The following is a 17957-nucleotide window of genomic DNA, read 5'->3' on the forward strand; positions in this document are numbered from 1 at the left end:
CATAAACCTATACTCCACATCCATCCATCCATCCGTAATCGAATCTGCTCATTTCTGGTCAGGGTCATGGGGGGGCTGGGTCTATCTTTCCAGATCTTTGATATTTTGATGTGTGCTTAAGGACTGTCCTGCTAAAACAATCTTGGAACACGCATTTGTTCTTTGTATTGGGCCTGCGTATTCGTACTCTGTATTGGATTTTTTTGTAAGATAACAAAAAATACAAAAAATGTATCTTTAAATCAACACCAAACCTATGCCCAGCCAAAGAGCTCTAATGTAATCTCATTTGACCACAGTAGATTGGACAAGGCCATTAAGGAAATTATAGCTGCTTTTTTCATTCCTACCAATATAAGCATTTATCCTGAATCAATTCCAAATAGTCTTTTGGCATGAAGGCAGTGGTGCATAACATACACTATTGCCCTCTACTGGTGCACAGCATACACTACTGCCCTCTACTGGTGTATAATATACACTAGCACCCTCTACTGGTGCATAACATACACTACTGCCCTCTACTGGTGTATAACATACACTACCGCCCTCTACTGGCGCACAGCATACACTACCGCCCTCTACTGGTGAATAACATACACTACTGCCCTCTACTGGTGTATACCATACACTAGCACCCTCTACTGGTGCATAACATACACTATTCCTATAACTTCTTAATCCCCTCATAGTAGTAAATCAACCAACCATTTGTTTATTTTAATTTGTGAGTTTGTTTCCTCGGATTTGGGTAAAATTGATTTTAAATGCATATTACCTCAGTTTTATACCCAAATGAAACAGGAAGCCATTGAAGGCCAGAACACAGTTCCGTAGGACTGAGATTAACATAATCTCATGTCAACATATTGGTGTTGATTTCACTTTGTTAGATTTTCTTCATCAGAATCTTCAAGGTTTAACTACACATTTTGAGTTTTTCAACTGCACATTAGTCCATAATTACATCACATTTAACAAATAAGAACAGGCTGGCAAGAAAATGTTCATGGAAAACATCCAAAGCAGATAATTATTTCTTAAGGGTACAATAGGTAATCTAAAGGTCAAGAGAGGAATTGCAGCAACAAACACGCCACAACACTGTTTATCCCACCCCCTTCTCCATGAACGTGCTGAAGTTGAAACGCCATTGGCTGTGGCAATTAGCATTAATTTTCAACCAATGAGCTTGAATTATTGTACAGCTATACAATGTTTTGAGTGCCGGCCTATCAACTGCATATTTTGATCCCCGAATTTAAGGATTATAAACACAGGCAGAGGGTGAGTCAACATGTCAGTGAGACCTTTTCAATGATAGGAAGGGATTTACAATGGTCTTAAAACAATGTTTCAACACAAACGTCTTACCTATTATACTTTTAAGTAGCCTCATTGTAAAATGTAAAAGCATTTTTACCATGTATTCTTCGTTTCCAACTCAAACATAATGCAGACTGGGATTGACGTGGCTTTGAAAACACGCTTTCCTGCTTTGAAGCTGTGGACCACACCTTGTGAAATGGCGTCTAATGCAACTAACCTGCGTGGGAAAATCTATTTCCTCAAAATATGTCAGAATTCTTTCTAGAATAAGTTAATACATTAAATGGCTTAGCGAATATGGCACAACGGTTTGTTTGATAATCGCACAAAAAAATAACTTCAAAATTATGATGTTAATACAATCCTGAACAGATGTGTTAGGAGGTGGGTCCTTCCAACACGCGGGCACAAACATTTATTTTCATTATTAAAAAAAAAAATTCTATGTTCGCAACAATTCTTCATTTTTGTGGCTCAGACTGTTCATATTCATGAACCGTCTCGAAGTGCGGTGTTGTCTGAAAAGTAGTTACCAGGATCAGGAGGACATGGAGATATGGGCACAACTCCTGGATCCCTGGGGAGTTCATGTTAAAGACTTTTTACAAATATTTCAATTATTACATTCATATTTTAATAGCATCCAGGTCACATGACCCATTGATTCCAAACCAAAGCAGATTAATTCTACTATTCATACCATATTAGGGCACACATTGTTGTGTCACCAAAATATTGTTATTGTGTTTTAATAAATATTTAAATGGAAAATAGTAGATTTCTATTATTTATTTGGAATAGCTTTCAGGTCACATGACCCATTGACACAAAACAGCATAGTTGCTACATAAAGCATGATTGTTGATGTACTCCTGATGTACTCTTGATAAGCACCGGTTTCCACCTTGCTACTCTTTCGCGAATCCCTTATTGCCCAGTCTCTATCTCATTGTAAGGTGGACACATTGTGTGGACACAGACAAAAGCTGAAGCTAGAGAGGCCTGGGGTCTTTGGGTGTTCTTCTGGGATCATGTGTGATTTCCTGGGCCCTTGGAGGAATTTTAGCAGTCCAGCCACTCTCAAGAAGAATCTCCACTGCTCCAAGTATTCTCCATTTGGAGATAATGACTCACTGTAGTTAGGAGTCCCAGAGCCTAAGCAATGGCTGTGTTTACCCCTTTCAAGGCCTGATATACACTCAGTGACCACTTTATTAGGTAGACCTGTACACCAGCTTGTTACTGCAAATATTTAATCGGCCAATCATGTGGCAACAACTAAATGCATCAAAACATGCAGACATGGTTAAGATGTCATTCAGAGATAATTACATTACATTACATTACATTATTGGCATTTGGCAGACGCTCTTATCCAGAGCGACGTACAGTTGATTAGACTAAGCAGGAGATAATTCTCCCCTGGAGCAATGCAGGGTTAAGGGCCTTGCTCAAGGGCCCAACGGCTGTGTGGATCTTATTGTCGCTACATCGGGATTCGAACCACCGACCTCCGTGTCCCAGTAATTTACCTTAACCACTACGCTACAGGCCGTATAATGTCGATAATGTCAGAATGTGGAAGAAACTAAGTGATCTAAGTGACTTTGACTGTGGAATGATCGGTGCCAGACAGGCTGGTTTCAGTATCTCAGAAACTGCTGATCTCCTGGGATTTTCACACACTAGTCTCTAGAGTTTGCAGAGCATGGTGCAAAAAAAAAAAAAACATCCAGTGAGCAGCAGTTCTGCAGACAGAAATGCCTTGTTAATGAGAGACATCAGAAGAGAATGGCCAGACTGGTCAAAGGGGACAGGACGGTGACAGTAAAGTTAATAGGCTACAGTAACAGAAGACTTACTAAGTCTAAAAAATAAGTCTAATACATACCTAATAAAGTGCTTATCAAATAAAGTGTATTTCAACAACTTTTTTCTCATCTCTTCTGGAATTTTCTTTGATCGTGGCATACCAAACCTATAAATGTATCTGAATGAAAGCAGTTCTGCAAAGAAAAGTGTGATAATATTCCTCCACAGCGATGTGAAAGATTTATATGAAATTACAGGTGGAAACGGTAGTGCAACCAGTTAGTTAGTAAGATTAAGGGGCCAATTACTTTTTTACAGGGGTGACCTGGGTGTTTAATTATTTTTTTAATTAAATAAATTAAGTAGTCATTTAGACAATTTGTAAAATAAAATATTTATTTAGGATTTAAACTGCTATTGACAATAAAAACAGGTGTGCCCTATGTGGGATCAATAGTCTAATTATTTCATATTGGTTTTTAGTCACTAGGTCTCGTGGTTGGGAAGCTATTGAAAAAACATTTGTTTTTCATGAGCAAAAAGAAATCTGAATTTTTGAACTAATTCTTCTTTCAACATACACTCAGTGAGCACTTTATTAAGTATTTATTACTTATTTTTTAGACTCTTACTGCTGTAGCCCATCCAATTAGAGTTATGATGTGTTGTGTGCTCAGAGATGCTTTTCTGCATACCACTGTTGTAATGTGTGGTAATTTTAATTTTCTATTATTATTTTTTTTGCACCATGCTCTGCAAACCATAGAGACTAGTGTGCATGAAAATCCCAGGATTTTCTGAGATACTCAAACCACTCTGTCTGCCACCAACAATCATCCCACAGTCAAAGTCACTTAGATCACATTTTTTCCCCATTCTGATGGTTGACTTGAACATTAACTAAACTCCTGACCCATATCTAAATGACTGTATGCATTGCACTGCTGCCACATAATTGGCTGATTTCATAATGAATAAGTAGGTGTAATAAAGTAAAAATGTTCCTAATAAAGTGCTCAGTGAGCGTATATATTTTTAAGAAAAAGATGTGTGCCCTGAGTGGGATTCATAATAGTATTATATGCTTTTGGTATTGAGTCACTATTACCTTTCCATTAACAGAAGAGATTTTTTCAATTACAATATTTAAATAAAATATTAAGAAGCATATTTCAAAGTGCTTCACTCAAAATATTTATTAAAGATAAAGTAGCACATATTGACAATAAAAAGACATGTAGTTTATGACAATAGTAGTGAAATTATTGTTTTACATGAAATAAGAGAAATCCAATTTTCTCCATTAAAATATTTATGAAACCTGAAGAAGCACATGTTGACAACAGGAAAACCTCTGCCTTATGTGGGAATAGCATAATTCTCCCCTATTGGTTTTCAGTCATTGTCTCAGTGACCTGGAAGATATTGAACGATCTATTATTTTTCCAATCAAATAATACACTTTTTTTTTACACTTAAAACCCTCCTGTTATGCTGTGGGTCAAATTGGCCTGTTTCAAATTTTTTAAATACAGGGAAAAAAAAAGAAAAAGGTTTGGAGCATGAAACCTTTTCTGCTGGGCTTAATTACTGTCATGAACATATAAATGAAAAAATAATAATTTAACGTGTTTGCAAGCCCCCCCCCCCCCCCCCCCCCCGCATGTTTATATTACACACATACTGTTTGGGTCAATTTGACCCGGCAGTCATAATGGAGAATACTTATAAAAGGGTAAGGGTAAAATTATAAAATTTAGACCAAAACTGATTTGATTTCTTTTCCAAAATGACAGACAACCCAACTGCACACACATGCACACACATGCACACGCACACACGCACACACACACACACACACACACACACACACACACACGCACACACACGCACACACACGCACACACACAGACAGATGCACAGAAAGACAAACGCACACACACAGAATTTGTTCCTGGACCCCAACTACCCTTCCTGCACTTTCTACGGGAAAAATGTGAAATGTGTATCAATTTTCACTCTACCTAAGACAAGAACCCACGGGAAAACTCCGCCCACAATCAGGGAGGATGGGCAACATATAAAAGAGCTTGCATGCAGAGCCACCAACATTACGCATCTGTACTCTCTCAGAGGTTGAAAAGATGAGCAATATGAGCAGTAGAATGACAGCCCAGGAAGCTCTGGAACACATCTTTGGTCAGGATGGTGAAGTAGAGGAGGAAGTTTCTGAAAGTGAAGATGATCTTGAGATCAATTCTGATCATGATGATTTTTCAGATGATGAGGGAAATATCCCAAACCCATCAACTCCAAGAGAGACATTAATTTAAAAAAATGGTCAAATAGAATGGTTCTCATCTCTTCAGGCGTCAGGGAACAACATCAGATGCAAACATAATAAAAGCAGCGCCAGGGCCCACTAGGATGGCAGTGACTCGTGTCACAGACATAAAATCTGCTTTTGAGTTGCTCATTCCTGATTCAATCCAGAAAATTGTTCGAATTGTTGACGAATTTAGAAGGGAGGCGTGTTTTTGGGCAGGAGTGGAGAGAACTGGACAATAAGCATTTACATGCTTATTTGGGGCTTCTCATCCTGGCTGGGGTTTATAAGTCTGTGAATCGACAGCCAGCCTGCGGGATGCAGAGACAGGCAGGGTCATATTCCGAGCCACTACGTCATTGGAGATGTTTCATATTTTCTCAAGGGTCATCAGGCTTGATAATCGGGAGAAAACAGCTGGCAGACGGGAGAGGGATAAGCTGGCAGCTATTAGGACAGTGTGGGACAAGTGGGTAGAGCGGCTGCCACTACTCTACAACCCAGGTCCTAATGTCAAAAGCCTGGTGGTATTCAGAGGTCGCTGCCCCTTTAGGCAATACATGCCTTCAAAGCCAGCAGAATACGGCATAAAGATCTGGGCAGCTTGTGATGCAAACTCAAGCTATGCATTGAACATGCAGGTTTACACTGGTAAGCCTATTGGAGGAGCACCAGAGAGAAACCAGGGCATGCGGGTGGTTCTTGACATGATCCAGGGTCTCAGGGGCCACAACATTACCTGCAACAACTTTTTCACATCCTACACCCTGGGTCAGAAGCTGCTGAAGTGGAAGCTTAAATTGATAGGTACTGTTCGGAAAAATAAACCTGAACTTCCTGCTGAACTGCTGTCAATGAAGAACAGGGCTGCTCAGTCTTCAAAGTTTGCCTTTACAGACACCAGAGCCCTGGTCTCTTACTCTCCCAAAAGAGGGAAACATGTTGTGTTGATGAGCACGCTACACAAGGATGCCAAGATCAGCACCAGAGAGGACCAGAAACCTGAGATGATCCTGGATTACAATGCCACCAACGGAGGGCTGGACAATCTTGACAAGGTGACTGGGTCCTACAGCTGCGAACGCATGACAGCGCGCTGGGCTTTGGTCATTTCTTATAACATCGTGGATGTGTCAGCCTACAATGCGTTTGTCATCTGGACTGAGATCTTCCCAGATTGGAAAGCTTCCAAGCTGTTCAAGCTGTTGAGGAGCTTGGGAGAGCACTTGTGACACCCCACATTGAGAGAAGGCAGCACCTGCCAAGAAGCCGAGCCGATGTAGTCATAGTGAGGAGGATCCAGGAGGAAGACGCACCTACTCCACCTGTGTCCTACAAGGTAAGTGCATGTGCGTGTGTGTGTGTGTGAGTCAGGTGATCAGGATGCACAAAACTTCTATACTGTTCAAACTAATACAGTAATCATCATCTTCATCTTTCTAGGTTGCTGCTGCGGGAAAAAAGAGGAAGCGGTGCCAAGTCTGCAAGCCCAGCAAGACTAGCATCACATGCTTCAAGTGAAAAACATTAATTTGCAAAAAACATGTGGTGACATACTGCCATTCATGTGCTTCATAGACACACACACACACACACACACACACACACACACACACACACAAACACAAACCAAATGTTCTCTCCTTCTTGTTCAGGTTTCCTGTTGTAAACATTGTAGACATTGTTAAAAATTAAATGTAGTTTTAAGATGTATTTCAATTTAAAGGGTCAGTTTGACACCTAACAGAAGAGATGTGTTGTTTGAATTATACAACATGCCCCCATAACAGAAACTATTTTGTTTAAAAAAATAAAAATGAAATAAGAATGTGTTGAAACAAATGTGGTGAATGTCTCATTTTTGCCAGTGCACAGAAGAAAAAAAAACTGTTTGAAAATGATATTTTAATCGAAAACGAATGAATTCTCATCATTAAAACATGATCTGTAAGAGGTGAAAAACTTGATTATACTAAATATTAATTAAATTGATATAAATTGAGCTAAAGATAATGTTTATGGAGAAATATATATATTTTTTTTACTACTTTCAGATGGTGAAACATGCACCGGGTCAATTTGACCCGGGGACATTATTGCTGTTCCCTAAAGTTGAACATAACAGGAGGGTTAAATATTTATGTAATAACAATATAAACAGGTGTCGCCTGTGTCGGATTAAAACTGGACTTATTTGGTATTGTCTTTGAACACTATGCCCTGGAACACTATGTCTTTGGAATCAAAGAGTTGTGTCCTTATCGCAATATCCACCGTTTTATTTGTCATTGGTTCAGTGGGTCATGTGACCTGGAAGCTTTTGAAATCTTAGTGTAATAACTACAATGTAATAACTTCCCAGGGGATCCAGGAGTTGTGCCCGTATCTCCATGTCGTCCTAACCCTAAACACATTGTTTGAACGCTATGGGCACTATTGTTAAAAGGCTATTAACATTTTAATTTGATAACCACTTTTCAAACAACACCGCACTTTTCAGAATTGTTGCAAACATATATGAGATGGGTGCGTGGGGGGTTGGACCCAAAATGCACACGACTCAGAAACGGGTGTAATAAAGTCTCGTCAGGGCTTTATTCAGGGAATGTCCAGTGAGCGTAGTCAAAAAACAAGCAATGTTCATACACGTAAAATCCAGCCAAAACCAAAGTACAGTACTGAGGGAGAAGGCAGTCTCGTAATCGGTACACCATGCAAAAAGGCAGGCTCAGGGTCGATGACGGCGCAAGAGTCAAGACCGAAGGGCAAAAGCACAAAGACAGTGATAATATAGATTTTTTTTTTAAATTAATCATGGCCCTAATGGATAAATAAAAGTTTGAGCCTTGATGTCGGAAGCTCCCACCTCATAACACACTTATTCTGGAATTTGTTACCATCGTAATTACGAAGCTATTGACGATATTTTTCCGTAATATAAAATGTGAGATGAAAGAGAAAGCGTTGTGCTGTAAAATATGCATTTTGAGCAATGTGGCGTGTTTTATTGAAGTGCTATTGAAGTCCGAAAATCGAATATAAAACTTTACCGCACCGTTCAACATTAGGCTACCGATACAAAATTGCATTCACTTAAGTTAAATCCACGGATTATATATTTTGCTGATATTAAATCATCAAACCAATACGTAGGCAAAGCTACTGAATTTACGCCGCAGTTTTGACAAAATGTTCTGTGTCAAAATTTTGCCTGGGCTACGAGAGGCCCGCGTGTCATGATTCCGTCATATATCCAACGATCCAAAATTGAAATAAAACATGAAATATGTTGGGGAAAAAGTAAGAAATACTTTTTGTTTTTATCCCACATGGGAATTTTTAAAATAACCTAGCATACACCTAACCGAATTAAGCAGCAGTAATCATTGAAAATATACAGACAGACTAAACATTTCATTAATATTCACTTCTAATATACTTTTCTAATGTACAGACATACTAAACATTTGATTAATTATTCTCTTCTAAGGGAGTAAATGTACGTTTCATTCTCATTTCATTCTCATTCTCATTTCAACAGTTTTCACTGTGGTTTCTTGAGTTTTCATAAGCTCAGCTATAATTAATGTTCTATGTCAAATAGATACACTTCTGGCATAACACATCGAGAGTCCCGGAGAAATCAGCGGTACAGTCATATCTTGCTCTGCCCGTGTCCCTGTTTGAGGCGAATTCCCAAACCTCCCCACACCCCTTCAACTGTAGCTTCTCTCCATCCCACTGCACACAGGCTACTTACTCCGTTCTTTTATTCCATTTTGTTTCTTTTTTTACTGCCTCTTCTTTACCCTCCGTGTTCAAAATGACGATTAGCTTGAAATACTTAAAAGTTCATCTTTTGGATTTTATTCCCACTTCCTCAAGGAGGAGCCAGTCGCGAATTGCCGTAACAGATTTTTTTACCGAAGGTGACCCCTCTCTTGAAATAAGGGTTCGAATCCAGCTCTGGCTGTTATTTTAACTTAAAAAGGTGAGGTTTATAATGTTTATGTGATCCACTCACGTGATGTTGTGCAATAACCTTTTATACCAAGGAAAATATATAAATATAAAGTGACAATGCTGATGGGTGTAATACTCAATTCCTGTCTTTGGAATTTGTTTCCCCCCCCTCAGATTTAAATACCCTTTAAAGCCTTAAAAGGGTATTCAAAGCCATTCCTTATAGCGGGATTACGATAAAGTCCACTGAATCCAGAGTGCATTGCCTGTATCTGTGACAAATGCTGTTCCAGCAGATAAACATAATTTTTCAGTTAAAAAGACTTTTCATAATTTTCATTTAATATTTGTTTTGTATAATTCCATAATTTGCTAATAAACAAAGGAATTTTAATTACTTTGAGGTCCTGACACTCGTTAGATATTTGATATTCGAATGCTTTGCGATCGTGAGCATAATCATTTATGATTCAGTGATTTTATACAGGGGCCTAAGAGATAAATAGGCCTAACAATTATTTCATTGATAAAACCACCTTCAACTGCACAAAGAGCATGACTCTCTTAAAGGTAATTTTATTTTGATCTTTTGATAATTTGAATCAAAATGTTCTTAGTTGATTGGTTATATTACACAAAGTGGTTCAAGATAAAAAGTTTAGTTTCTTGACATTTCAGTAAAATAATAATAAAAAGTAAAAATGAATATCATCAAGAAGAATACATTTCCTGCTTCAGTGTTCTTTGATGGTCACCTAACACCTCAACCCTACTCGATGATCAAAGGGGGTTAGGAACAACCATTTGGTTTCCTTCCACATCACATGCGTACAAAATAATGCATATTCGTCTGCCTGTCACCTCATCAGGGACGGGACCTGCCTTTTATTTCAGCATTTTACTTCAGGAGGTTTGGGGCATAAAAGCTAATTCTCATGCAACATGATTTTGTGATTGAAATGATACGCTTCATACTGTAATGAAGACTATTTTTGCTGTATTAATAAATTGTTATTGATCTGAATTTTGGACTTACTTCACAAAGGACCAAATTCCTACACATAGCAACACTGTAGTCATTGCTTTAATACAGACATAATTTATGAATTTCACTGATATTAACAGACACACATACACATCATGATACAGTACCCAATACACACACACATGAAGACACCCGTATACAATACAAACTCTTTAATTACTAGGTATGCAACATCTATGTAAAAAAAACTGTGCGGCAACAGCACAAACATACACTTAAACAAAGGGACTGAAACGAATACTGTATATAAACCTGTCCCAAAAAAAAGCATTTTACAATGTTCCAATGTTCAATGTTGGGGGGGTGGGGGCTTGGAAGAACTGTGTGTATCTGTGTGTGTGCGTGTGTGTACATGTGCATGTCTGTGTGTACGTGTGCGTGTGTGCTTGCGTGCGTGCGTGCGAGTGCGTGCGTACATGCATGCATGCGTGCATGGGTGTATGCGTGTGTGTGTGTACATGCGCGTGTCTGTGTGTGCATACGCGTGTGCTTCATTTTCCTCTCTCAGCTGATCAAGATAATTGATCTTTGTTTTGCCTTTTCATAAAAGGCAGTGGTCTGAAACTCACTCAAGGTCATCTCCCTTTCCATGCCTTGTGTTTGGTTTTGGGAAAATACCTTAGCTGGGCAGTATATGTACTTGCCATGCACAACCAGGGAGTGGAGGCGGAGGGGGAGAAGTTGTTGCTGGCTGTATTACTGCTACAAAACAAAAAGTATGGGGTTACTGACTTAAAACACTAAATTAACAAAGTATCTAAGAGCTGACACAATAACACTCAACAATCACTTCAGTTGTGTTTACGGAGTGAGGCTCGCCTTCATCCAGTCGTGTCTCTGGCTCATGTGTGGCAGGGGCTGGAGGATGTAAAAGAGGACATATTGTCAGAGACAGAGAGATGTGGCGCTGTTGTAGCAACTCCACTGTGAACATTGAGACAAAGGGTCATCAGTCAAACTATTGTATTGTAATTTCCACAATTGTAGTATATTATCACAACGGAAGTAAGAAATAAAAAGTAAATATAATGAATGATGGCTCTTCACAGAGTATTTACTATTGGGTAAGATTCAATGCCATACTTTGCACTACTGCTTCAGTGAGCTCCACGAACACACGCAGAAGTTCCACTGGGACTGGAATGGGGGCCTTCACAGGCGCTGAAGGTACATCAGTACCCTCTGTTCTTGACACAGTGGCTGTGGGCTGATTTTTGGAGGCTGTACATGGTGCAGGAGAAGCTATTCAGGCAAAAGAAATCAATGTTAGGATCTAATTTCAGCATAAACAAGTAAAATGATGTAATGGTTATGAATATATTTACCACGCAAGGAGGAGGCAATCACATATACAGGACTGCCTCTGGACACTGCTGTTGTGGGACCACTCAGCTCTGAAGGAAAAAGTCACATTGGAAAGAGTCAAGCTCACATTCTGATAACATTTTTATCCCTTTTTATAAATGCTATATTTCAGAGATTACAATTGTAAACTCGCCAATCCATTAAAAGATGTTTGACACTGCAAGGTTCTCTCTTAATAGAAGACAAGAGAAAGTAAAGAACACAGCCAGAACACGGCCAAAAAAACAAACCAAGGTAATAAAATATTTGTTATGAGAGGATCACCATACCTGTCTGTAGACTTAGTTGGTGCTCTGGTGACTGCAGCAGGTGCTGAAGCTGAAGAAATAGACAAGACTTTGCTCAGAGGACATGCAAATCATAATTGTTCATGAGAAATAACCATATTTGACAGGTAAAAACATCTTTTGTACAAAAGGATTATTAAAATTTTAACAAAAGTCAGAGCAGCTTAGACCACACAAGCTGAACTTGTAAATGTGTGATATTTGTATGTATGTACTATTACACCTGTAGGATGAAACAGGTGTACAAAAAGTGCCAATAATAATAACAACAACAATAATAATAATAATAATAATCGCTACCCCGTCGTAGTAATCTAACTTCGTAGTAACGTTACACCCACAGCTGCTGTGAACAGCGTCCCTAGATACCGTAAAAGTTAACTTTACAAATGACTCCCACTACTAGCTACCCAGCTAGCTACCAAATACCCATCGACATTATTCAAAAGTAGCTTTTCTTAAACGTCGTGACACTTTCCATTTGCGCGACGAAAGTTTCACAATAAATTACGTTCACAATAAATTAACGTCGTGTTGCTATCGGAGGAGGTAACTTACCTTAGTAAGTAGACTGACTGACGACAGGATAAAAAGCGGGGATCCAGACGATTTAAGTGGCGATCCTTTCGTCCTGACGATCGAAATGGTCAAAAGAAATCGGTTCGGTCGGTTTAAAAATATAAACGCGAATAAAATATCAATAAAATCCGATCAAGCTCGTCTCTCTCTCTCTCTCTCTCTCTCTCTCTCTCTCTCTCTCTCTCTCTCTCTCTCTCTCTCTCTCTCTCTCTCTCCCTCTCTCTCTCTCGTAGCGGTTCAGAGGGACTTCCCGTCTTCTCAATCCGATCAAGCTCGTCTCTCTCTCTCTCTCTCTCTCTCTCTCTCTCTCTCTCTCTCTCTCTCTCTCTCTCTCTCTCGTTCTCCTAGCGGTTCAGAGGGACTTCCCGTCTTCTCATTGGCCGCCGCGAAAAACGGGTCCAACGGGTGGCGTTGGTTGTCACACGGGTTGGTTGTCACACTGCTTATATCTCGCTCCATTTTGGTATCAAAATGTTCAGTTTTGGGTTTAACCCAAATGGTCATTGAATGAAAAAGCCACACATCATTGAAATGAGACATATTTCTCAGGTAAAAAAGTTCAATTACAACTCGTTGATGTTTTTCTTTATATAGGTTTTTCTTTAGTTATGCTACAACATGTGGTCGCTATTCTACAATTCTAGCAAAAGTGCACTGTTGGGTTGTCACATTTACTTCCTAATTTTTCATGTCAGATCTATAGCCTAAAATAAATGTCTATCCCAACACATTTTAAATGTTATCTGGTTATGTCCATCATGGACTTTGGATGGGACCGTTGTGGGCCCAGGGCTGATGACGTCCCCTGGATGATGTCCCCTGGTTCTGTTCTTGAGGGCGCATAGAGAGGCAGTCGAGAGGCTACAACACCATCGGTCCTTGAACAGAACTGTGTTGGAGAAACTTCAGGCCTTCTATTGTGTTCGGATCAAATCTTTTCAACTTAAGATATGTAATGAATACTGTCAATTTTTTTAGATTGGAAAAGGCTTCATGATATCCTCAAAAACAGCTAGATGAACACAACAAAAAGTGCTGTGATGTTATGGGTCAGATATGAGCCAGCAGATAATATTGGTTGTTGATAATATAAGTTGTGTAAGTAGTTCTGTGGATCAAATTTGACTCAAACAAAGATTAATCTTTGAGTCTAGACACCCACCCCTCTGGATTTGTACTCCCAATCCCTCTGGCATCCCTCCCCCCACGGGAACTAAAATGAGAAGAAGAGGGCCATTGAGGTGGAATGTTTCTCTCTGAACCCATACTGATCGTATAGAATATTATTTTCATTAAAATAGCAAGCGGTAATGAACTAGTTTTTCTAATACTTTGAACTGTAGCAACGTGAGCAAATATGTGTCGTAGGGCATGAACACCAGTAAGATAAGAGAATCAGAAACATTTGTTTCAAATATCATCACAAGCTTGCAGAAAAACAGGAGCCCACCTAACCACGAAGGAGGGGGCCGCACTGGATTGACCCCAGAGCGTAGAATTGTTTCTCTTGGTGTAGGGGCGACGTGGGGGCGAAGTGGCTCCGGCAGTAAGAACAGTCGTCTGGCAGTCGGAGGGTTGCTGGTTCGATCCCCGCCTGGGCTGTGTCGAGGTGTCCCTTGAGCAAGACACCTAACCCCCAAATGCTCCTGACGAGCTGGTCGGGGCCTTGCATGGCAGCCAATCGCCGTCGGTGTGTGTATGAATGGGTGAATGAGAAGCATCAATTGTACAGCACTTTGGATAAAGGCGCTATATAAATGCCTGCCATTTACCATTTACCATTTGGTGTATGTGTTGGCTGCTGACTGGAGGGAGACAGGGACTGTCCCACTCTCCCCAGCAACAGAATGTGTATATAAGCTGTAATTAAGTATAAGGTGTTATGCCGGGGGGAACAGAGGAACCAGTAGCAGACAGGGGTGCAGAGAAATGGCAGGTTTTAATATCAAAAGGGGCAGACAGAGCAGAGTCGAAAAACATGCCAGGGTCCAGAGCACCAAAACCAGGGGGTCCATCCAAAAAGGCAGAGGTACAAAAATCCAAAAAGCAAAGAAGAGTCCAGGGAAGCAGGCAGGGGTCAAAACCAGAAAACCAAATAAACTAGGGCAAGGACTCAGGAACAAGGGCAAGGGCAAGGGCAAGGGCAAGGGCAAGGGCAACAAGGAGGCTAGAACTGGGGGACAGAATCAAGGGCTCGGGAACAGAAACAGGACAAGACGAACTGGCAGCGTGCAACTGAGAAGGACAGGTATAAATACACAGGGGAATGAGACAAACTAGGCGGGGCATGGGAGTGAGGGCGGTCTAACAAATAAACGTCAGGTGAGACACATGAAATGGCAATGGGACAATAACGAGGGGGGAAACAAAAACGCGGACTGGAATCACAAAGACACACATGTAATACAAACGGCTCCGGACTAGGGAGTAGACAATTTGCAGAGAATCAGGAGATGCAGAGATACAGAGAGACAGGTCCGAATACTTCGCTGAAACTAAGCAAGTAATCAGTGATAGAATAGGGAGGTGGAGTTACAGAACAGAATTGAAACTGGAGATGCATTAGTAAGTTAGTTAAGTGATTAAAATGACAAATACCCAAAACTAGTGAATGTTAGTTTGTTAGTTTGACAAACATATTAGTGTGTTAGTATAATTAGTACTGTACAAATTCTATGTTAGTTGGGAATAGTATATTAGTGCTATGTACAAACATGAAATGGAGAGAAAGCAGGAAGTAAGGAATGTAAGATTGGAAGGAAGACTGAACCCTGGAACTACCATAAACACCCGAATAGTGGGGCACGCAGACAAGGGAGTGACTGGGCTAGTAAACATTCAGACTCAGACATCACAGGGGAAGACGAGTGCAAAGACTAATGAATATAAACAGAACACCAGACATGAATATGAAAAATAATAAATTACAAGAATGATGATAATAAACAATGATACACTAACACACAGAACACAGGAACATAACAATAAGGCATTGTTCTCCGCTTTGGAAGTGCCGGACCTGATATGCATATTGTATAAAGCTGTTAAACTCTCACTTGTGCAGAGCTGTTATTGTGTTGCAGATTTGTATCCAACACTACCTCTTGCAGAGAGAGACTCTCTCTCTCACTTGGGAAATTGTTCTTCTAGCTGTTTGTCTTGGTCTGTACAATCCTCTGTGGGATGGTTTTCCTCCCCTGCCTTTGACTCTGACTCCAACTCCTGTGTTTCCCTGTTTGTTTTCTCCTGAGGAGTCTCAGGAGCTCAACTGAAGAATGTCTTCTCTCTGTCTCTTTCACTCTCTCATGACACATGCACACATGTCACTCTCTCTCTGCCCTGTGACACACACACACTCTCTGTCTGTGACACACACACACATACACACACACTGCCTGTACACAAGCACACTCTCTCTCTCTCTCTCTCTCTCTCTCTCTCTACCCTGTGATACACACACACACACACACACACACACACACACACACACTGCCTGAGGCACAATCATTCACACACACAATTAAAAAAAATAAATAATTTTTTACAATGTAGTTATGACAAAAGTTACAACTTGTACGCTACAAAAATATACATGCTGGACTACACAACAAAGAATATATCCCTCCGTATATTCTAAATATTTAAGCAAGCCATTGACCAGATAAAATATTGTAATTAATAACAAACGTACAGATGTAAGTATATACAGAAATGAATAAAATATTGAATAAATACTTCAATAAATAATACAGATGTATTAAAAAGGGGAACATTTAAAAACGTTTTCCCCCTTGGAAAATTAACGTTAATTAACAAATTAATTTACTTACAAACTTTTAAGATTTTTATTTATTAACCTTTATTTATACAGGGTAAGTTCACTGAGCACGCATGCTCTTTTGCAGCAATGCCCTGTTAATGCCACCTCGAGTAGCCTAATTGCATGCCTTAATTTACCTTATTTCTGTGTACATACATTTATTTTAATGTATTGGCGCATAATTGTATTTATCAATGCATTTATTTCTATGAACCTTCAGCAAACTTAGGTTTTTGATTGGATTAAAATATTGTAAACTTTGCGTTTGGATGGCACTAAGTTTTGATCTTCACCTGATCTTCAGACAGCGTCTCCTTGCCTGGTCACAATTACAAAGCAGCTACTAATCTGGACCTTTAGAAGTATCCCCAAAAACAATACCTGTAACTTTAATCTTCACTCACAAATTCATCATCGTACCACTGTGTTTCCAGACAGGGACAGGAAATGACATTCTCCAGCTCGCCCAGCAGATCAGGTTTCAGAGACAAACCCCCTTCACACTGCTCCCTTTGTGCTTCAGCTGGGTCTGCGGGCAGATGGGACAACTGGGGGGAGGTGGGGCAACTGGGGCGAGGTGGGGCAACAGTTGCCTACAGACATGCCTCTGAATTAAGTCACAACTTCTTGGTCCTCCATATAAAAGTTTTTCTTCTGTTTTTAAGTGAAAGTGTGGCCAATAGTGGCCTGTTATGTAGTGGTTAAGGTACATGACTGGGACCCGCAAGGTCGGTGGTTCGATCCCTGGTGTAGCCACAATAAGATCCGCACAGCCATTGGGCCCTTGAGCAAGGCCCTTAACCCTGCATTGCTCCAGGGGAGGACTGTCTCCTGCTTAGTCTAATCTGTATGTCGCTCTGGATAAGAGCGTCTGCCAAAATCGCATTCATGCAATGAAATGAAATGAAAGCATCTCCCGGCTCCAGTCATTAAAGCATAACATTACCCTATAGTGACCTATACAGCAGATATGGCTGTCAATCATGTCTCTCATGAATGTTCCGTATATGATCACAGTATGTAAAACCTGATAAATGACTGTACTGCTGTTGTTGTCGTTGTCGTTGTCGTTGTTGTTGTTGTTGTTGTTATTGTTGAAGCAGCAATGTAAGTAGTGGTTGTGTTGCATTCACAGTAGAGTGGATTGTGGACACGGCTTCAGGGGAAGGGAGTATTTAGCCACAGGCCTCCTCCTGTGCCTGGCTAACAGCAGCAGCTGCATGACCACATGCTGCCCCGCTGGCTCTTCTATTTCTGATGGCCATTTAAGTTTTAAAGAGCTTTGTGCAACAGCTGTCAAAACCATACTCCGTTCTCCAGCTTTAGCTTGCAGCTTTCCTCGCGTTTCCACTTTCCCTGTTCGTATGAAGAAGACGATCTTGTCGTGGGACCAATCTTTTCTATCCAGGTTTCCTTCACAGCTCCTCCAGG

The 17957-nt window shown here is 40.2% G+C and overlaps 1 pseudogene; it reads left to right on the plus strand.

Annotated features, from left to right (window-relative positions):
- The first annotated feature begins 5306 nt into the window (after window positions 1-5306).
- Window positions 5307-6988, plus strand: LOC133140512 (piggyBac transposable element-derived protein 4-like; annotated as a pseudogene).
- Window positions 6989-17957: the final 10969 nt, after the last annotated feature.

This window comes from Conger conger, chromosome 11, assembly GCF_963514075.1.
Source record: "Conger conger chromosome 11, fConCon1.1, whole genome shotgun sequence".
In the NCBI taxonomy this organism is placed as follows: domain Eukaryota; kingdom Metazoa; phylum Chordata; class Actinopteri; order Anguilliformes; family Congridae; genus Conger; species Conger conger.